This window comes from Dipodomys ordii, unplaced genomic scaffold (assembly GCF_000151885.1).
Source record: "Dipodomys ordii isolate 6190 unplaced genomic scaffold, Dord_2.0 Scaffold30, whole genome shotgun sequence".
Taxonomy (NCBI): domain Eukaryota; kingdom Metazoa; phylum Chordata; class Mammalia; order Rodentia; family Heteromyidae; genus Dipodomys; species Dipodomys ordii.
Window position 1 is genome coordinate 10,869,961 of NW_012267246.1, and position 23,914 is coordinate 10,893,874.

General features: G+C 39.1%; 1 pseudogene; it reads right to left on the bottom strand.

Annotated features, from left to right (window-relative positions):
- Positions 1–3,974: 3,974 nt before the first annotated feature.
- Positions 3,975–12,261, bottom strand: LOC105985562 (annotated as a pseudogene).
- Between the last annotated feature and the right edge of the window lie 11,653 nt (positions 12,262–23,914).

A 23,914-nucleotide genomic window follows, 5' to 3' on the forward strand; every position in this document is an offset into this window, starting at 1 on the left:
AATATCACTTTCTTGCCCTTGAATATTTTGCTTTGTATGTCTCTTGTACTCAAATGCCCTTCTGTTAGTTTTCAATTTGCTTATCAAAGTCATCACTTCTTATGTAATGATATGGCAACATTAGAAACTTTCAAACTTAGCATTTATCTTTATAATGTGAATTGTGTTTAATACTTTGTGGTACTTAAAAAAAAACCAGGGCTGGGAATATGGCTTAGTGGTAGAGTGGTTGCCTAACACGCATGAAGCCTTGGATTCAATTTCTCAGTACCTCATACACAGAAAAAGCCAGAAGTGGTGCTGTGGATCAAGTGGTAGAGTGCTAGCTTTGAGCAAAAGAAGCTCAGGGACAGTGCCTAGGCCGAGTTCAAGCCCCAGGACTGGCAAAAAAAAAAGACAAAAACTCCAACAAAACCAAGTGAGCTGGCGCTCACAGGCTTATGCCTGTAAACCTAGCTACTCAGGAGGCTGAGATATGAGGATGACAGTTCAAAGCCAGCCCAGACAGAAAAAAAGGCTATGAGACGTTTATCTCTAATCACCAGAAAACCAGAAGTGGTGCTGTGGCTTAAAGTGGTAGAGTGCTATCCTTGAGCAAGAGAAGTCAGGGACAGGGCCTAGGTCCTGAGTTCAAGCCCCATGACTATCAGAATCCTTTAACTTTATTTGGCTAAGAATGCTCAAAGGTTGCTGGGCGCTAGTAGCTCATGCCTGTAATCCTAGCTACTCAGGAAGCTGAGATTTGGGGATTGCAGTTCAAAGCCAGCCCAGTCAGGAAAGTCCATGAGACTTTTCACTTAGCCAGCACTTATTGAACTGGGGGTTAGGGAATTGAGGAGACCTTATAACATACATCATGTTTAAATTGAGGAAGAGGTTCCATGTGTGAGGCTAGGAGATTCTGATTGAGAGCAGGAGGAAAGAGACAACTGGGATAGGGTAGGAATCTTGGCTATTCGTGGGTGTTCAGTCTGCCCAGTCACCCTCTACATTCCAGTCCAGTTCATCATTATAATAGCTCATACCTTGTCACCTTCAATCCATTCCTACTGCCCAGGCATCCTGGTCTTTTCAACTCTCCATCTTCATTTTCTTCCTCACAGATTCATTCCTTCACTCATTCATTCATTCATTCAGAAAAACCAGATGCTTCTTCTGTCAGGCACTATACTTTTTTTTTTTTGGGTCCGGTCGTGGGGCCTGAACTCTGGGCTTGGGTGCTGTCCCTCAGCTCTTCAGCTCAAGGCTAGCGCTGTACCACTTGAGCCACAGCGTCACTTCTGGCCTTCTTCTTTTTGCTTATGTGGTGCTGAGGAATTGAACCCAGGGCCTCATGCATGCAAGGCAAGTGCTCTACCATTGAGCCACCTTCTCAGCCCAGGCACTGTACTTTTTACAGGGGATATATTAGTCTCCCCAAGCCTAGTCTTGTGGTGCTTACATTTATTCAGAGATAAAATAAGCAGACACAATAGTGAGAGGTTCAATAGTAAGAGAAATTGCAGGCACATGTGCACACACTATGAACATCTAACCTAATCTATTCCCACCCTGGCTGGCTGGCCAGAAATAGGTTCAATCCATATATGTTCTAAAACTCTTCCTCCTTAGTTTAATAGCTTCCTCACATCTTCAAGCTATTGTTCTTAAACTTGCCACACAGAAGAGTCATGTGGTAACCTTGGTAAGTACTTAAGTTTTGAGACCCAAACCATGTAAATGTTTATAGAGGCTAGAGAACAGAATGGTCATGTGCTTCTTCCAATATACAGACAGTATGGGAACCACACTGTTCAGTGAAGTAAATCTAAACTCTAACCAAGAATTTACAGCCATCTTTTACCTGGTTACTACTTCTAGCTTTTTTCTTGCAGTTTTCCCTCATTTCCAAAATCTTATGTTTCAGTATACCTAAACTGTTTTGTTTCTAGTCTTCAGGTCTTTGTGCATAGTGTTCCCACTACTTGAAATTCCCTACTTCATCTAGCAAATTCCTAGGTAGTTCCCAAATCTCAGCTCAGGTGTCAACCTCTAAAGAATGCCTTTCTTGCTGGGCGCCGGTGGCTCACTCCTGTAATCCTAGCTACTCAGGAGGCTGAGATCTGAGGATCATGGTTCAAAGCCAGCCCAGACAGGAAAGTCCGTGAAACACTTATCTCCAATAAACCACCAGAAAACCAGAAGTGGCGCTGTAGCTCAAGTGGTAGAGCACTAGCACTGAGCTGAAAAGCTGAGGGACAGCGCTCAAGCCCAGAGTTCACAACCACCACCAACAACAAAAAGAATGCCTTTCTTACCTAAGTTAGATACCTCTGTCAGACCTCTGTCAGAACTGATTACACAGTGTGGGTAACAGTGTCACAATTTGCTCTGAGTTCCTCAAAGGCAGAATAAAGATTTGAGTAGTATTGTGTTCCTGCTCTTATCTCTAATTAACCAACAAGCCAGAAGTGGAGCTGTTTTTTAAGTGCTAGCTAGCTTTGAACAAAAGATGCTCAGTGCCCAACCCCCTGAGTTCAGTCCCCAATGTGGCATACCTCCAGATATACAGGAGTTGGCAAAGGAAATTCATTTACACACACACACGCACACACACACACACACACACACACACACAGTGAAACAGGTGTTACAAGAGCAAGGTTATGAGTACATTTCTTACCAAGTATTGCTGCCTTCTCCTTTGTTTCTCCTACCATCCCTTCTGGTCATTCTTTCTGATGAAGGCATAGAATTCCGTTGTGTATATATACCACATTTTCTTGATCCATTCATCTACTGAGGGGCATCTGGGTTGGTTCCATATCTTAGCTATGATAAATAATGCTGCCATAAATATAGTTGTGCTGGTAGTTTGAGGCAAAGGAAATTCTATAGTCCAATACAGTCCATTACAATGGAGCCCTTAGAGATGGTGCTAAGTAATATTTAGTGGCATGGAGAGAGGTCTCAAATATATACCACATGAAAAAAGTTAGTGTTGTCATCAAAATAACTCTTTTTGGTTATATGGAGAATATTGGGGGATCACAAACTATCAAACTGTCAAGTACACACAAACACAACATTAAAAAAATACCAAAATCTTTAGGGAAATGAACCCTAAGATATGTATTTAAATTTTTTTTTCTTTCATGCGATTGTTTCTAACACATTTATAAGATTATTTCTTTGTTGCTTTGTATGTTCCTCCTCCACAGTATAACCCTGCTTTCACCGTATTTGATGTGGGTATAATTTGTGGAGGGGAAAGGGAAAAACAAACCGTTTAAATAGGGATACAGGTAGACCCATTGCAACAATGAAATGTACAAGTCGTTATGTTGAAAACGAACTTTACAACTTTGGTGTGTGTGTGTGGGAGGATGGAAAGGGATGGGAAGGGGAAACAAAGGAGGAGACTACAATGCTTAAGAAATGTATTGATTATCTTGCCCATGTAATTGTAACCCCTCTGTACAGTATTTTCACAATAAAAAATACCAAAATCTTAAAATGTGTAATCCAGTTAACTAGGATATGTGAGATTATACCTTTTGGTATAAGTTTCTAGTGGTTCTACTTATTTACATACTGAGACAAAACCAGACTTCATACTCTATCATGAAAAAGTCTGTTTATAACTGAAGTTATCTTTATCTTATTTTATAAAAGAATAGCTTCACATATGTAACATGCTTTCTATGAAAAAAATGCTTCCCTCATTTATTAAACTTACAAAGTTTCAGTGTGAATGGCTCAAATGTTCATAATGACACTACTATACTTGTTATTACTGTTCACCATTCTTCAAGCATTCTCTTGTCTACAAATATTTTGGTGAAAGTTTTTCAAACCCATTCAAGTATGACTGGTCTCTCCCATACAACTTACTTGATAGGAGTCTACTTTTAGGATCTTCTGTTTTTAATTCCATCTGAATAATGGTTTCTAAGTTTCTAGAACATCAGCTCCTGTGAAAAGGAGTCTAACATTCATTTCAGTGTTTGGATTTCTCCTTTATGTGTTTTCTGATGTATACGAAGTCTTAAGTTCCAACTGAAGGATTTCCAATATTCAGAGTGCTTACATGGCTTCTCTTCTGTGTGACCTCTCTGATGTTTACTGAGAGAGGATTTCTTTTTTTATTTAAAAAAAAATTATTTTATTGTACATATGTTGTACAGAGGGGTTACAGTTACATGAGTGAGGTAATGAGTACATTTCTTTTTTTATTGTGAAAATACTGTACAGAGGGGTTACAGTTACATGAGCAAGATAATGAGTACATTTCTTATCCAGCATTGTTGCCTCCTCCTTTGTTTTTCCCCTACCATCCCTTCCCACCCACTTCCTCAGCTACACCCCCACCTCCCCACCCCCACCTAAATTCTTGTTGAACATTGTTACCCCCTCCTTTGTTTTTTTTTTACTGTCCTTTCCCTCCCTCCCTGAAGTTGTAAAGATCATTTCCAACATAGTTTCTTGTGAGTATCATTGTTGCAATGGGTCATCCTGTGTACTTGTTTCAGAATTTTGTTATTCCCCTTCCCAAATTCGATAAATGTATATACAAGATGCAGGGTACCAAAATCAAATACAGTAACAACACGGGATATACTGTAGTGGGAAGAACATACAAAGGAAACAAAAAAAATCACATAGTACATTAAGAAACAAGAACAACAAAGAAAAACCTCTTGTGTCCATATCTTGTAGTTCATTTTGCTTAGCATCATCTTATATGGTCATATATGCGTAGATTTTGAGCTTTTCTGCTCATCTGATAAGATAATCCTGGACGTGTACTAGGTATTGCAAATAAGGGAAACCATGGGACCTATAGTTCTTTGGGCCTGGCTTACTTCACTTAATATGATTTTTTCCGTCTTTCCATTTCCTAACAAATGGGGTGGCGCCATTCTTTCTGATGGAAGCATAGAATTCCATTATGTATGTACATATAGTCTATATATGTATATATATGTATATATCTCACATTTTCTTGATCCACTCATCTACTGAGGGGCATCTGGGTTGGTTCCATATCTTAGTTATGGTAAATAGTGCTGCGATAAACATAGTTGTGCTGGTAGCTTTAGTGTGGTCTTGTTTGTGATCATTTGGGTAAGTGCCCAGAAATGGGATTGCGGGGTCATAGGGGAGCTCTATGTAGAGTCATTGGAGGAACCTCCATACTGCTTTCCCCAGTGGTTGAACAAGTTTACACTCCCACCAATTGTGCAGTAGGGTTCCCTTTTGGCTACATGCTTTCCAGCATCTGTTGTTACTAGATTTCTTGATTATAGCCTGGGGTGAGGTGATCTGTGTTGTTTTGATTTACATTTCTTATATGGCCAGAGAAGTTGAGCATTTATTCGTGTGTCCATTGGCCATTCTTTTTTTTTTTTTTGTTCGGTTGTAGACTTGAACTCTGGGCCTGGGCACTGTCCCTCAGCTCTTCAGCTCAAGGCTGGGGCTCTACCACTTGAGCCATAGTGCCACTTCAGCTTTTTCTGCTTCTGTGGTGCTGGCCTCATGCATGAAAGGCAAGCACTCTACCACTGAGCTACCTTCTTAGCCCCTCTATTGACCATTCTTATTTCCTCTTCAGAGAAGTCAAGAGAGGACTTCTGACTAAAGGCTTTCCCACATTCACTTAAAAGATTTCTCTCCTGAGTTTTCTGGTGTATCTGAAGGGATGCCTTCCGAGGATAGGCCTTTTCACACTCACTGCATTCCATAGGGCTTCTCTGTGGAGTGAGTTCTCTAGTGTATAATTAGCTGTAATTTCCTGCAGAAGGCTCTCTTACATAAGTTACATTCATAGGGCCACTCTCCTGTGTGTGTTCTCCTGTGTATGATAGGGTATGATTTGGTGCTGAAAGCCTTCCCACACTCACTGCACCATAAGGCTTCTCCCTAGCATGGGCTCACAAGTGAAGCAGTGAGCTGCTCCTTTCTGCTAAAGGCTTTGCCACACTCACTGCACTGATAAGGGTTGTTTCCAGTGTGAGCTCCTTGGTGCACAATTAGTTGTGTTTACTTATTGAAGGCTTTTCCATAATCAGTACACTGATAAGGTTTCTCTCCTGTGTGCATTCTGATGTGAACAAGGAGGTAGGACTTACTTCTAAAGGCCTTCCCACATTCATTGCACTTATGAGGTTTCATTACTGTGTGAATTCTCTGGTGTACAACAAAGGGAGATTTTAAACTAAAGGTGTTCCCACATTTGCTGCACTCATAGGGTTTTACTCCTGTATCACTACTTTGGTGTAAATTAAGGTGAGATTTCCAGTTGTAAGCTTTTCCGCCTTCATTGCAACCAGTTTCCCTTCTGTGTGAATTTCCTATTGGACTGAGTTGTGACCTGAAGAAGACTTTCCCACATTCACTACATGAGTAGGGTTTTTATCCTGTGTGAACTCTCTGATGAGCATGAAGATTTGACTTGGTGGGCTACAAAGGTGGCTCAGCGGTAGAGTGCTTGCTTTGCATGCATGAGGCCCTGGGTTTCATTCCTCAGCACCACATAAGCAGAAGCTGGAAGTGGGTGCTGTGGCTCAAGTGGTAGAGCATTAGCCTTGAGCTGAAGAGCTGAGGGACAGTGCTCAGGCCCAGAGTTCAGGCCCCACAACTGACAAAAACAAAGATTTGACTGACAATGAAGGCTCTTTCACATTTACTGCATTCATAAGGTCTCTCCCTTGTATGAATTCTGATACGTACAATGAACTGTGATTTACAACAAAAAGCTTTCCCACATTCATTACACACTCAGCTTTCTCTATGCTATGAGCTCTTTGATGCTTAAGAAAATATGACTTTTCATTACTATGAAACTTACTAGGATTCTTTCTTAATTAGCTTCTGCTTGAACCCAAGTTTTGTGCCAGACTTTCCCCATGTATGTTAGAATTGCCTTGAAGAAACATAGGCTTTGCCCAGATAAAGTTTTCCAATCATATTACAAGCATAGCTTCTCTCAATACTTTCAAGCTCATCTTGCTTTTTCTGGTACCCTTCTTCCCAGCCTTCTGGACAGTTCTGGGTGGACATTTTGGCATTTATTATCCATGGCTCTTTTCCATGCTCTAACTTGAAGACTAAATCAGGTTTAGTACCATGATATCCCACTGATGACAAGTTGCTGTAGTTTTCCAGGGTCACCTCCCTATATAAGTGCTGAGTCCAGAAGATGCCATTTCTTGAAGGACAACTCCATAAATATATCTGTAACTGACAATAATCCCTACCATGTGCAAAGCCTTGTCATCCCTAGTGTTAAGTAAATTATTTTAGATAGGTTGGTTTTTAATTAGGTAGTTGATAAAGAGCACACCATGAAGTATTCAAGCAGGAGAGACAAGTTTAGTTTATTTATTTTTGTCAGTCACGGGGCTTTAACTCTGGGCCTGAATGTTGGTCCTCAGCTATTCTGCTCAAGGCAAGCACTCTACCACTTGAGCCATAGCACCACTTCTGGTTTTCTGGTGGCTTATAGGAGATAAGAGTTTCAGGGCCTGGGCTGGCTTTGAACCGTGATCCTCAGATCTCAGCCTCAGAAGTTTATTTTTATATTAGCGAACTGCTGTCCCACTGTGCATGGTGGAGAGCACATGGCTGAAGTTCAGAATAACTCCTAATAATATACATATGCATGGAGAAAAGATTAAAAGTGTCAGATATTTTAGGTTGAGAGATTGTTTTAAATGTTTAATATTAGTTTTTAATTGTTATTATAAAGATGAAATACAGAGGGATTACAGTTACATGCTTAAATTTTTTTTGTTATCTTTCTCCTTTGTTTTAACTATGAGCAGTTCTATTAAGAAAACAATACAAATTACTCTTTCTTGTTGTTGTTGGTCATGGGGCTTGAACTTGGGGCTTGATTGCTGTCACTGAACTCTTCAGCTCAAGGCAAGTGCTGTCCTGCTTGAGCCACAGTGCCACTTCCAGTTTTCTGGTGGCTAATTAGAGATGAGTTTCATGGACTTTCCTGCCCCGGCTGGCTTTGAAATCTTGATCCTTAGATTTCAGCCTCCTGAGTAGCTAGGATTACAGGTGTGAGCCACTGGCTTCCGGCCAAATTACTTTTAAGAATTGAATTATATCTCTAACTGTAGTGTTGTAGACAGGAGATAGAGTAGTGTGGGAAGGAATTTCAGGCTCTAATAGCTCTAATTTCAGGCTCTAACAGTTCTTGGGTTTACCATAGAGCCAGGAGACAGGAAAAAGTCAAACAATAATATAAGAGAAGGCAGTATTTTGAGATCAGAAAAGGTGAGGGTAAGGGAGGGAGTTTCTATGCTTAAGACACAGAGGTGAGGCATAGGAATCATGCAGGTATCAGGATTGTAATGAAATGGTGAGTCAACACTGCTTAGATATCTGGGCACCATATTGGTGTTATTGCTTATTAGGTGTTTTTGAGCAATTCATGTATATTTTAAGGTCCAAAAAATAACCTGAAAATATTCTATTCCCATTCTACAAATGAGTAAAGTAGTACTCAGAAGTCTGAGTCAGGTCATGCATATGTAAGCCTAGGCTCGTCTGGAATGTATGTGTAGTCAAGGCTGGCCTCAAACCTCTGATCTTTTCCTCCATCTCCCAAGTACTGGAATATACCATCATGCTAAGCTGTAGGGTCTATTTTTATTATTTATTTTTTGCAAGTTCTGGGGCTTGAAATCAACGCCTCATGTTCTTGAGGTTGATGCTGTACCACCTGAGCTTCACCTTCAGCCTAGCATTTTGCTAGTTAATTGGAGGTGGAATCTCTTGGATTGTTTTTGTCTGAGCTGGCTTTGAACCTTGATTCTCTGGATCTCTGTGTCCTGAGTTTCTAGGATTATAGGTATGAGCCACTGACCCAGAATAAAGGATTTATTTTTTCTTTAATTTTAACATGGATGTTTTTGTTTTTGCTTTTTGTTTTATGTTCTTTTTCTTTGGTGGTTATGGGGCTTAAACTCCAGGGTGCTGTCCCTGAGTGCTTTTGCTCAAGGCTAGCACTTTATCACTTTGAGCCATAGCTCCACTTCTGTTTTTGTTTTTGTTTTGTGGTTAATTGGAGATAAGAGTCTCATGGACTTTCCTACCCTGGTTCGCTTTGAACTGTGATCCTTACATCTTAGCCTCCTGAGTAGCTAGGATTACAGGTATGAGCTGCCAGTGCCCAGCTTGCAGTTTTTATTTGTGTATATTACTTACACAAGATAATACATTTCATTGTAATATTTTCCTACATGGATATAACATAATACTTTGATTATGTTTATCCCTTAATATAAATTGCAAATAGTTTCATGTTTTCAAAGATTAGAAGAACATATTACAACAAGAAAATAGAGGAGCTTTTAAAAGAATACCATGACCAGTTTTGTCCCAATTCAGTTAAACCAGAATCTCTGCAGTTTGGGGGGAGAGGCTGAAGCCTGGGTAATTTTTTTCTTTTAAGGTTTCACTGGTGATTTTAGCATGCAGACAGGGGTTGGAACTGCCGTTTTAAATAAATGATACATTAGTGCTACTGAAGTATGCAGCTGAAGCAAATTGGACACACTGGGCCAAAGATATTAGTGCCTACAGCAAAATGATAGCTTGGCTGCGGTTGACATAGCAGCTAAGAATGAGTAGTAGAAAGACCAGTTGGCCTGGAGCAATCCTAAGTGCCTAACAAAGACAAGCTTGTCACCAATGCTTGTCATAAATAGTAATCAGTAAAGTGATCAGTAATTTGGGCAATAGTAGCTATAGATACTTTATAACGACATCTATCAATAACACAAGCAGGAAGTGTCAGTTACTTTATTCTTAGTGCAAATGACCACAGTGCCAGAACTCAACACCAGATTGTCATCTTGAATGTTCAGATTCACATGTCTTTGATTAAAGGTTCCTAGGCAAGCTAAGTGCTGGGGAAGTGTGAAGGGGGTAGACTATTTTGCCCCGGCCCCATATGGCAGGTTTATACTGGGCTGTGTAGCCAATATGCATGCAGGCCAAGGGAAATGGTATGGAGGAAATATGCTCTAAGATTGATAAAAAAAAACAGCAGTCATTCAAGCCTTCATATGTGGAAAATAATAATGGAGAGGAAGCAGGTTGGTTGATCTGTTGAGGTTTCATAAACTGCCTTTATGGTGGGGTCTGCATAACTTTTGTACAGCAGAGATGGGATTTCTCTGGTGTTTCCATAGATAATTGGCTCTCAGGATAGCTGCACATAATAATGCTGAAATATTTATCAGACCATGAAAGTACGTAGTGACCAAAATAATTGGTGTTCATTACTCCAAAGAGCCCATCTTTCTTAGTAAAGCTATATCTCTAAATAATGAGTGAACATTTATTAAAATGACAGTATGCTCTTTACCTTTACCATTTCATTTACAAATGATTAATCTGAGGCACGGAGAGAAGATTTATTTCCTGATGTTGGTCAGTGTGGTGAGGGTAAGATTCAAATCTGGTCTTTCCAGCTCTGGAAATATGTTCTCTACACCTTCCAGCTTTCTTTGGGAATGTAACAAACATTTAGAGAAGTCAGGGATGGAAATGTGAATTAGTGGTAGAGTGCTTGCCTAGCATGCATAAAGCCCTAGGTTCAGTTCCTTAGAACCACATAAACAGAAAAAGCTGGAAGTGGCTCTGTGGCTCAAGTGGTAGAGTGCTAGCCTTGGGCAAAAAGAAGTTCAGGGATAGTACCCAGGCCCTGAGTTCAAGCCCCAGGTCTAGCAAAAAAAAAAAATTAGAAAAGGGAAAGAAATTATCCTGGCAGATATGCCATTAAAGCCATAAGAATGGAACAGTTGTGCTGCACAACTGTTCCATTAGGAACAAAAATACTGCTTTCATGATGGTGCTGGTATAATGAAAGATTTATTATAGATGAAGGACTTAAAAAGAATGCCTGGCATATAGTATAAACTTCATTCATGCAGTAGTCATATGGCTAATAGGGAATGTGTACTCCAGGGCATATGGACTGTCAAAAGTCATTCTTGTGATAGGCTGAGGTTGAGTTTCTATAGATTTTGCCTGAAAGGTATTCACACCTGAAAATGGAAGCAATTTCAGCTGACCAGATTGTGTTCTACTTAGTAGCTTACAAACATTAGAGCTGTCAACTCTTGCACTGTCCCTGAGCTTTTCTTCCCTCAAGGCTAGCACTCTATCATTTGAGCAATAGATCCACTTTTCACCTTTTGGTGGCTAATTGGAGATAAGATTCTCATGGACTTTCCTGTGTGGACTGATTTTGAATCTTGGTATTCAAATCTCAGCCTCCTGAGCAGCTAGGATTATAGGTATGATCCAGTGGTGCCCTGCTGTTTCTTTTTAAATTCATTTTTATCTATTTTAAAGCTTTTCTTTTTATTGTTACTACAAAAGTGACATGTAATATAGTTACAGTTATGTAAGTCAGGTAATGAGTACATTTCTTTTTGGACAGTGGTCACCCCTTCTCTCAATCTCATTCAGTTTTCCCCTCCCATTCCCACCCACCAGTTGTATAGTTCATTTTCAACATAGTGTCTAGTAAATACTACTGCATTTGTTCACCTTTGTTCTTTCATTTCCGTGTCCCCCTTACCCTCCCAAAGACAGATGAATGAACAAACAAGACAAAGAGAAAACAACAAAGAAAAACCCTCTTATTTCTATTTCCTGGAGTTCATTTTGATAAATATTATTTTCTGTGATCAGTTTCTTTTTTATTGTTTTTCTTTTTAAAATAGACTTCTAATAGCAGTTTGGGGTTGATAGAAAAACAAAGAGGACTCTAAGAGAGCTCTCACATTTTTTGCCAGTCCTGGGGCTTGAACTCAGGGCCTAGGCTCTGTTCCTGAGCTACTTTTGCTCAAAGTTAGCACTCTACCACTTGAGCTGCAGCACCACTTCTGGCTTTTTCTGTTTATATAGTACTGAGGAGTTGAATCCAGGGTTTCATGAATGTTAGGCAAGCACTAAGCCACATTCCCAGCCTACCTCCTATCTTTACAAATGCTTCGTTCCCACAAAAATGGTATACTTGGCATTATAGAGGAGCCTATATTGATACATCATTATCATTCAAGACCATAGTTTACATTAGGGTTCACTTTTAGTATTGGATATTTTATAATTTTAGACAAATGTAATAGCATGTATCCACTAGTATAGTATCACATCAAGTAGCTTAAATTGTCTTAAAAATTCTCTGAGGTAAATTTTCACAAGTCAAAATAACCAGCTACTTACTTGCTGAGTCCTCTGGCTACAACCCATGATTGCAAATTTCAAGGCTTATCAAGTGGACTCTGAAATGCATTTGGAAAGCACATGGGTAGTACTTGAAACTTGCCTTTTGTACTGTACTGGGGCAGTTATCAAGAAACCAGACTTCAAGTTATATAGACTTGCAGGAGGCCATGAGCACACTATATTACATGGAACCTCACAAAGTAATTAACCCTAAAGTCCTTGAGGTAAGCTTGCCTCCTAAGTAGAGAACTGGACACTACATTGCTTTGATATAGTTGTATCAATGTAGTAAGGTTCAGATTTTGATGGAGTCAAAAGTAGTCTTCCACAAAGGACCCTTCAAAATATTTTTTTCTGCAATAAAGACACAATGAAAATAAGACAAAAGCAGTCATGCTACATTTTATTAAGTTCATTTCTAAGGCATAAGTGAAATGAAATAAATGTGCTTGCCATTGAGTGAGATTGTCACCATAGGTTTCCTAGTCTGAAAGGTTTTTGACATATTTTTGAATGATGGAAAGCAAGAATGTTGGAGCAGATTTTAAGTGGGAGCTGATCTGTGTCGATTAGTTTGAATTGATTTACAATTCATGAAGCCATTGATGGCAGAAAAGAATCATTACTGAGTGAGTAGCAAGATGAGGGTCACAGGGATAATCAATAGAGGTCAGGAGTGGATCAAGGCTGGTAATGGACCCTGGAAGAAGCTCACTGCTATTGCTGTATTGACCACTTGATAATATGGAAGGGTTGAGCTTGTGGTATGTTTCTTATTTTCTCTTCTATGGCATTTTTATGGCCACCAAGGCATAACCTGTGTTATATAACTCTGCAGATTATTTTTAGAGGCTATAACTCAAACTAGATTATTTCTAGGGTCAGCCCAATATAATTCTTAGGAAGATTACTTAAATATTAACACTAGAAAATTGATGTAGCATAGTGTAGTATACTATTGCAGGATTTTGTTTTCTTCTTTTTTTTTTTTAGTTCACGTTTAGATGGTTTGGCCTTTTTTTTTTTTTTTTTTTGCCAGTCGTGGCGCTTGAACTCAGGGCCTGGGCTCTGTCCCTGAGATTCTTTTGATAAAGGCTCACACTCTACCACTTGTGCCACAATGCCACTTCTGGCCTTTTCTGTCTATGTGGTATGGAGGAATGGAACCCAGGGCTTCATGCATGTTAGGCAAGCACTCTATCACTAAGCCACATTTCCAGCCCCAGTTTAGCTTTTTTAAAACATATAACTTACTTCCTTATCTTCCTTTTGGAACTACTTCTTTTTCTTTTCTTTTTTTTTTCTTTTTGTTGGCAGTATGGCTTGAACTCAGGGCCTGGGCACTGTCCCTGAGTTTCCTTTTGTTCAAGGCTAGTGCTCTACCACTTTGAGCCACAGCGCCACTTCCAGTCTTCTGGTGGTTAATTGGAGATGAGTCTCACAAATTTTCCTCCCTGGACTGGCTTCAAACTGTGTTCCTCAGATCTCAGCCTCATGAGTAGCTAGGATTGTAAGCATGAGCCATCACACCTGGTTTTGTCTATTTTTTTTTTTTCAGTGAAAGTCAGCATCAATTTAAACCAGATAGACTCAGACCTGAGTTTCAGAGCCATGGTGTCTCAGCAATGAAATGGCCGTAGAGTCCTTAGTCTATGTATTCATAGAATACATGAGGCCTTTACTGTCATGGAACTTACGCCTCTCCACATGTTTGAGAACATAATCAAGCACCATACTTGTTCTACTAAATTATAATTTTTGCAAATACTGAGTACCTTCTGTGAAGAGAAGGTTTAAGAAGGCATAACATGTCTTAGTGGAGGATACAGCTGGAGACCTTGTATACGATGTAGTGAGTGTTTGTATAGGCAATGATGCTATTTACCCATGAAACTGCTTTTAGGATCCTAGTGCTTCTGTATCTCTCACAAACTCTCTAGATTCTTCATATAGGTTTCAAAAGCTTCGAAATACATGGTTAGGTTTAATCACAGCAATAATTCCACTTCTCTAATACCAGTTTTTCAGTGTTGGTGTTTCATCACTATGACAAAATACCAGACAGAACAACTTAAGGAAGGATGGATTATTTTAGCTCAGAGGTTTTAGCTCATTTTGGTGAGTTGATGAGTTGAATAAGAATGAGAGTTGGCTAAGAATGAGAGAGAAAGAAGAGAGAGTATATGAGGTGGGAGGAAGCTAGTTCTCTTAAGCCTAAACTGCAGGCTTTTTTTTTTTTTTATTTTGACTGGTCCTGGGGCTTGAACTCAGGGCCTAGGCTCTGTTGCTGAGCTTCTTTTACTCAAGGCTAGCACTCTACCACTTGAGCTACATCGCCGTTTATGGCTTTTTCTGTTTACATGGTACCGAGGAACTGAACCCAGGGCATCATGCATTAGGCAAGCACTCTACCACTAAACTACTTTCCCAGTCCCAGTTTATTTTTTTTAAATATGGAATGCTTCATGAATTTGTGTAATATCCTTGCATAGGGGCCATGCTAATTTCTGTATTGTTCCAATTTTTGTATATGTGCTGCTCAAGCGAGCACTAAGCTGCAGGTTTTGTCCTTTTAATTCTAATTCTGTCCAGGTCCCCTGTGGCTCTGCCCATATTTGGAGCTAGTATTTCCCACTTGCTATTCCTGAGAGTGACCAACTCAGAGATCTGTTTTACTGATCTCCTATGTGCTTCTCAGTCCAGTTAAGCTGTTAACCAAAATTAAACATTATATTTAGGGGAAGTGTCACTGTGGGGGAGTTGGGATCTACTTTCTAGAGGAAAAAATATTAGCACTGAGTCCAAGGATGAAAAGCAGTGATTTAGGTTTCTGGCAAATGTATGTGCCAAGCTAGGAAGCTGCAAGGGAAAGTTTCCAGAGACTGTGTGTTTCTTTCAATCTTGGTTTCCTTATGTGTAATAGTATTTACCTTACAGAAGTATTGTGAGGAGAAATGAGAGAGTATTTGTTTGTAATGAAATGAGTTAAGTGCTAACAAAATTATTGCCACTGCTACGATAGATTAGTACAAGCATATGCAAAAGAACTATATACACCCTTCATATAACACCTCTTAAGTTCACAATTCTTGCCTGATAAGTACTGATGTGTCTGTGGAAGAAATAGTTGACTGAAACTACTCAGGGGTGATTGCAGCTAGATAATTAAGTTACTCACTTCCCTTTACTTGCTGATGATCCTTAGTAGTCAAGAACTGTGTTGATTTGACTTTTCTTGCTTAGGTCAATCTGAGTCACCAGTTGCTCAACAATTTAATTTCCTCATTGCAAATAATTTACCTGTGGTATTACCCTCTTATATCCTTATCAGGGTTTTTTTCTGAGCGGGAGGGGTACTGGTTGTTGGTCTTGAACTCAGGGTCTGGGTGCTGTCTCTGAGCTCTTTCACTCAAAGCTAGTGGTCTACTGCTTTAAATAACGGCTCTACTTTCAGTTTTCTGGTGGTTAATTGGAGATTAGAGCCTGACAGACTTTCTTTGCCTGGGCTGGCTTTTGAACCATGACCTTTAGATCTCAGCTTCTTGAGGATTACAGGTGTGAGCCACCAGTGCCTGGCTTCCTTATCAGTTTTATACTAACATAGTATGGTGTGCCAGACACTGATCTTAACACTGTTCTAGTATTAGCTTATTTAATTTTCCTAACAATCCTATTATTATCACTATTTTCAAAATGCAGAGAATGTGGTACTGGGAGCCTGAGTAAGCAGCAACTAGATCCCAGATTCATCTGAATAGTTGTAGAAAGGAGTTACTGTTTAACAAAGCAGTTTATGAATACAAGGCATCTTGATCAGTGTCACCCCTTTGAACATACATTTCCTTTTGACGCACCCTTCTCTTTTCTTAATTTTGTAGTATGTACTATGAATTCTTGACTACATTCTTTCTCCTTTCATCCCTTCATTTATCCACCCCTTTTGACCATTCTTGTGGGGATTCTTACAGTTTGAATTGACTTCTGATGAAAATAGTGGTAGTTAGAAACTTACCAGCATAGTCCTTAGGGGAGAGGAACACATGAAACATTCCAACTCCCATGAGACATTCTGGCCTGCTATACTGGAGGCTGAGCTTGCGTGAACCAGGACTCTTTCCATCTTTCTAACCTGATTACAAATCTGAAAATAGATTTTTATTGTCCCTTCTTTGCTACTTATATTCCATGCTGCACCTTTCAGGTCTTATCACACTAATGACAAAAATAGACAACCCAGATGCCCCTCTGTGAACGAATGAATCAAGATAATGTGGTATATATACACAATGGAATTGTACTCCTCCATTAGAAAGAATGATATTGTACATTTGTAAAGAAATGGAAGAACTTAGAAAACATTATATCAAGTGAAGTGAGTTAGGACAGAGAGACAAAGCTTGATGGTTTCCTCATATGTGGTAGCTAGAATTAGTCTATAAAGCTATAAATAAACATGCTGGGTGGTTTGCAAGTGGTTACAAATTTATTAACTGAAATATGGTAGCTTAAAGAGGGAAGTAAAATAGTGTAATTTCTTAGAAAGACAAAGTCAAAGCCCAAGAAACACCAAGAAATAGGTACTTTCAAAAGAAGGGGGATGTTAAGGAGGGGAGGGGTAGATAAATGAAGAGGAGAAAGGGGGGGGGAGGGAGGGGAGAAAATGCAGTCAAGAATTATTGTATACGCTACAAAATTCAAAAAGTAAGGGAAGAAGTAGATAGAGAGGGAGATGAGAATGGTGAAAGGGGTGAACTGGTCAAGATGCAGTGTATTCATAAACTGCTTTGTTAACTGACAAATCCTTTATACAACTACTTAAAGATAATTTTAAAAAAGTGTTAATTCCAAAAGAGAGCAAAATTAGAAAAAATCGAGGCTGAGTGAATCGCTAAACTCCAGAGTGGTGTTAGCTTTATTGTCTCCACCTCTAGGCCTTTCCAAGAGAGGGGCCCCTCCCAGTGCAGAGCTCAGACCTATCCACATCAGCAGCCCAAGAGAAGAAAGCTAAGGAAGTATTGAGAAACTGGAAAGAGAAAGCTAATTCCAAACACTCCTTCATGTGGGAGCAGCTCTCACCTACTTCTTCTTTTTCTTCTTCTTTTTTTTTTTTTGGGTCCGGTCGTGGGGCCTGAACTCTGGGCCTGGGCGCTGTCCCTCAGTTCTTCAGCTCAAGGCTAGCGCTCTACCACTTGAGCCACAGCGTCACTTCCGGCTTTTTTCTTTTTGCTTATGTGGTGCTGAGGAATCAAACCCAGGGCCTCAGGCATGCAAGGCAAGCGCTCTACCACGGAGCCACCTTCCCAGCCCAAAGCTCTCACCTACTTCTGAACACTTGAAGCTACAATTCAAACAGCAGAGCCTTAGTATCTCCTTCATCATAGCTTCTCAAGGGGTAGGGGTGGGTAAGATTGGGTTCAGTGAGATAGGAAATAGAGGCAGAGATTATAACTGAGTTCCCTAGAAGTTGGCTGTGTCACCAACAGTAGCACAGGATTAATCAGAACTGTTGATGAAATTCATAAATGAGTCAGGATACAACATATTGTGAGGCAAACAGCAAGGACTCATGAATCAAGTGACCTCAGTTTGAATTCTGCTTTACTATTTACTAGTTGAGTGAGCTTGTACAATTTGCTTAATCCCTTGTGACTCAGACAAGTCAATTTAAAGCCTGACCATAAAGTTTAGAATGACAAAAATGAAAGGAGAATGTGTGGCTATGGCATGTTACACAACTTGGCAAACGTATGTTGGGAGATGTTAGTACTTCTCTCTCAGCAACCAATGGAAGAAATAGATAAATGCAAACAAAAAAAATCCCCAAACACATCAGTAAGGAAATAGGAGACAACAGAACATTATTAAGCAGATTGACCTGATTGACATTGTTAGAAGACACTGCCTCACTACGCAGGCCACTCAATTGGACTCCCTCCATAAAAGGTTTTGTAGCCAAAGAAATTAGAAATTTTCTTTGCATCCAGCTTTTAATTTGATAAAAATCAAAATTTTATACAATTATAGAACCAGTAGAACAGTGGTATCTGTTTCAAAGTAAGTGTAGCTCATTTTGCTGTTTTTCCCCTTTCTTTATAGCATTTGAGCACCTTCTCTCTTCAGGAAGTAGGGAGGGATGGATAGGTATCTCATTCATCTCTCTTGTACTCCTTCCCCAGGGGTGTAAAATGGGAAAGGGAAGATGATAGAGATGGGAAAATGAGTATGAGGATGGACACTAAATTTGCAAAAATATTTCCACATCTGTTGTTATTTGTCAGTAATAATGATATGGGAATAGAGGGAAAGCTTGGACCATGTTGTAGTTATTGTTTGATATTACTTAGCTTTCATTGAATTGCTCTTTTGTCACAGGCCATCATCACTTGTTTCATATTCTACAGAGGTGTCAGGTGATAGAATAGTTAATTGTTTAAGATCCAAGATTAGCTTCCCTGAATACAAACTAGGCTTTTTATAAGTGAAAAGTGATGAAAATATAGGTGGAATATGTATATATGTATATGTGAATATAGATAAGATATACATAAATAAATGTATTTATATGAATATCTGTGAATATTACTCTGCCATAAAGAAGATAAAATTTTGTCACTTGCAGGAAATTAGATGGATCTGGAAATCATGATGTTGAGTGAGATAAGCCAATCTTAAAAAGTCAACAGGTTGCTTGATGCCAGTAGATCAAGCCTGTGATCCTAGCTACGCAGGAGGTTGAGATACGAGGATCACTCTTACCTCCAGACCACCAGAATGCTGGAAGTAGAACTGTGGCTCAAGAGTTAGAGTACTATTCTTGAACACAAAAGCTCAGGGACAGCACCTGAGTTCAGGGGGCTCTGAGTTCAAGCCCCAGGACCAGTGCATATGTGGGTTGTACCCGCACACACATGCACATACACACATACAAAGTGAACATTTTCTATTCATGTTCACACTCATTTGTGGAGAATAGACCTAAAACGTTGATGCTATGATAATGATAATAGTAACAAATGATAATGGATATGTATCCATTTTCATCAGATATGGGAGTGTATTAATGATGTGCGAGGGGAAAAGAGGGACACTGAAGGGCAAAGAGGATTGAAGGACATTGAACAAATTCACCCTCTCTACCAGGCTGCCATTCCTCCCCTCTTTCAAATGACATTTGGTGGGTTTCATCATGCTATAGCTGTGTGTGTGTGCTCATGGGTCTATATCTGTGTGTGGGTCTCTGTAGTACCACTGTGTACTTGTATAGAAATACTACATTGAACCCCCGCCCCCACAATGAAACATTACAAAAATGTCAAAATAGAAAAAACCCTTAAACCCACAGTTCCAAAAAAATAAATACTACACCTGCCCCCAAAAATCTACACAACAACTGAAACTCTGTACACAGGAAATGTGTGTGTGTGTGTGTGTGTGTGTGTGCGTGCGTGCGCGCGTGTACACATGGATAAATTTGTAAGAAGAGGGTGAGATAGGAGATAGTGTTGGGCCAGCAAATGAAGCGCTCTGGGCAAGTGAATAATTGTCCTAACTTCCCCTGGGTTTTTGCTGATGCCCTCCAGCTTACATTGATGTCCTTTGTTAAGTATGTAAATGAGATTGAGGTTATTCACTTCTATCATTACAGCATCCCATATACTAATTCTACAAAATACTAAATAAAAAAAGTGCTGTGTGAGGTTTTGAAATTGGGATCCAGACTACTTACAAATTAAAAGAATCAGAGTAGGGACAGCATTAGGTCACTGGTGAAGCAGAAGGAGCTGATGGAGAGATGATGTTGGTACAGTGGGAAAACAACCTCAGAGTTCCTGCTGACAGGACACTTTTCTGAAGTACTATTAATTAGAACTCTTTATTAGCTAACTGCTGGGAACTGACATCCTTTGCATGTCAACTAAAGTGCAGCAACCTTTTAGCTAGTAGGGCTTGCTCAGTCTTTACAAGTGTCTTAATCATTAGTGAATTAGTTAAACTGTAACATTGAGATAAAAATAATTAGCTGATGTCATTTGGGAACAAGTTTAAACTGGAATGGTTGTTAGAGGCTCTGACCGTGGTGGATGATGGGTGATAACTGACATAACTCTGATCTAGCCAGCCTTCATCATGACCTTTTTGAGGTCACTCAGGATGAGATTATTGTCATGGGTTTGATTTCAGCTTTGAAGTTGTAGCATGTAAGGATGGTGGAATGCATGCACTTTATATTCAACTAGCATTCATTCAGAAACTTATAATGTAGTTAGCAGATTATTGAAATTCATATTTCTTCCAGTATTTTGGGGATAATTTTACCAATTATTAATGACTCCATCTTGTGAGATCTGGATATGAAGCCTTTTTGGCAATTCTGTGAACAGATGTGATTGTCAGGTCAGAGGCTGTGGAAGAAAAGCTCAGATTGTGCTTTACTTGTGTGTCTGGGTTTTGATGGTCAACATGTTCCTTCTGTCTCAAATAATCCAGACATAACTGAATAAACAAAGCTTAATTGGTTTGATTTTTATTCATGCTTTGATGGCTGACATAAGCAGAAAATGTGAAGAAACATTACCTTAAGTGACCTGAGAAGTTCATTTTATTAGAATGAAAAAAATTCCTTCAGCTTTACTGTTAAACATTTTTACACAGTAAATTCAGTCTTTTTTGGTGTGTAATTCAGATTTCAGACAGAAATATAGACAAATAATGTACCATCGCAATCAGGAAAAAGAACAGTTTCACCATTCCCCCAAATTCTCTCTTATGCCCCTTTATAAATGGTCTCCATCTCCTTACCCTGGATTTAGTTCTATACTTTTGCCTTTTCTAGCTATCACGTCAAAGGAATGAGATTATGTAGCCTTTTGAGGTGGCCCCTATCACTCAGCCTATTTGAGATTCATCCACATTGTTAGAATGAGTTTGTTCATTTGTTTTCATTGAAGAGAGTTATTCTATTGGTTTTTTTTTACAAAATGGATTTTTTCCCTTTTTATGAATTCTTTTCTATTAACATATCTTAGTCATACAAAATAATGGGTCCCATTATGATACTTTTGTACATGATTATAATGTACTTTGATTATTGACATCACCATTATCCTCTTACCCTCCTACCCCCTTCCTACATATGGAATCCTTTCCTCTTTTCCAGAAAGTCTCCTTTTTTTTTGGCTGGTCCTTGGGCTTGAACTCAGGGTCTAAGTGTTATCCCTGAGCCTCTTTGTACTCAAGGTTAGTGCTCTACCACTTGATCCACAGTGTCACTCTTGGAGATAAGAGTCTCACAGACTTTTCTGTTTGGGGTGACTTTGAACTGCAATCCTCAGGTCGTAGACTCTTGAGTAGCTAGGATTATATATGTGAGCCACTAGTGCCTGGCCAAGTCTTTTGTCTTTTAAATCAATATTTCACATATGATAGAAAACATACAATATCTGTCAGTCTGGCTTATTTCATTTAACATGATGATCTCTAGTTCTATCCATTTTCCTATACAATTACACAATTTTTTTTATGCTCGAACAAGCCTCCGCTACTTATACATCCACATTTTTATCCATTAATCTGTTGATGGTCATCTAGACTGATTCTATTGCTTGTCTGTTGGGAATAGTGCAGCAATATCAGGTGTGCATATATGTCCGTTGTATACTGACTTTGATCCTGCTAGATATATGCCCAGGAGGGGTATGGTAGTTCTATTTTTAGTTTAGTTTTTTTTTTTTTGGTCCGGTTGTGGGGCCTGAACTCTGGGCCTGGGCACTGTCCCCAACCCTTCAGCTCAAGGCTAGCGCTCTACCACTTGAGCCACAGCACCACTTCCGGCTTTTTTTCTTTTTGCTTATGTGGTGCTGAGGAATCGAACCCAGGGCCTCAGGCATGCAAGGCAAGCGCTCTACCACTGAGCCAACTTCCCAGCCCCTATTTTTAGTTTTTTGAGGAACATCCATACTGATTTCCTTAGAGGCAGACACTCTTTACATTGCTTCCAACAGTGTGTGAATTTTCCTTTTTTTCCATTGTTTTTATTTTGTCAGTTGTTGGGCTTGAACTTGGGGCCTAGGTGCTGTTCTTGAGCTCCTATCACTTTGAGCCACAGAACTACTTCCAGTTTTCTGATGGTTTATTGGAGATAAGAGCATCACGGACTTTTCCTGCCAGGGCTGACTTTCAGCTATGATTCTCAGCAGCTAGGATTACAGGCATGAGCCACCAGCACCAAGCTCCTATTGTTTTTCATTGAAAATTTTTATTCTCTATTTAATAGGCATTCTGATTGGGCTGAGACAGAATCTCGACTACTTTATTTGCTTCAAGTTATTTTTCACTACTACTAATAAAGTGCTTTTAGATAGAAGTAAAATTTGGCCTTAAAATAGTTTGTAGTTTATTCCTAAAATGAGAATAATGATAATACCATATGCAAGAAACAAGTATAGCTAGTAGTACAATATCAATATTTAATGATGTGGTTATTTTCCAAGTAAAATAAGGTAACACTAAGCAATCAGGAATATATTTTTTGACATAATGCAGTAGGAGATATAAATATATTCTTAACCAGTTTGTTTTTATTATAATTCTTTTTAATTAAACTAGAAAGCAGTAAAGACATAAATAGTCTTCAGAGTGGTTGACAGTAAATTTTTTTTCTTCTTAGATCACCAATACAGAATTATAATAAAAATTATGTATACATGCATTTATATTTTATACAGCACCTCTCCTAAGGTCACTGTAAGCACAGATACTTCCTAAGTTTAATTTGCTCCCTATATAACAGAGAAACTAGCAATGAATAGTTTATGAAACTAATAATTCTGAATTATGTGAAAATAACTTTTGCAATTTTTGAGAATTATCAAGATTAGGTTTTTTCCTGTAATTGTAACCTATTAAATTATACTTAACATGTGATTTACGGCATTTTATTTTGTATTTGATATTATCTATGGAAATAATATTCCATATAGATCCCTTAAAATAACATAATGTAGGCAAAATCAAAATTTTAAAATACAATAAAAATTCTTAAAGCCTTACTTGGAAATCCTGTTTGGATAGACTAATAATTTCCTTAGTTCTTATATGTCCTTGCTTTGAGAATGTTTCTTTGAAGTAAGAAGATACTATTTGAACTCAATAACTTTTGTTGAGAAGAAAATTTGGAACCAACATGATAATCCTAATTGAATTTCTGTGAATACAGTTGTAGGCGCCCCCCCCCCTTTTTTTTGCCATGTACTGTGCTTAGGACTTTCTGTTTGCCCTTCATGTTCATTCTCTGAGGTTGGTACTCTGGTGCACATTTTCTAGAACCTGCTTCGTGGGAGGCAATGGGCACAGATGAGACACTTAATACCCTGGTCGTCCCAGACTCTTAGACTGTGAGCTCCTTGAAAGTTGCCAAGTAATGAAATGGCCTTACAGTCCAGTGTTGGCCATGTAGAAGAAAGTGGGAGTAGGAAGTTGCACAGGACTTTTTGAGTGTCCAGACAGTGGGCAACAGCTACATGTAGCCAGTGAATAATTAGACAAAGAATTCTGATCATGCTTCAAATAAGCTAAGAGAAAACCACATTTGTAAGGACCTTAAAGTATGAAAATACTTTCATGAAAAAGAGTTTTTGGAAAATTATGTGTTCAAACTCACATCTAATTTTGCTGGGGT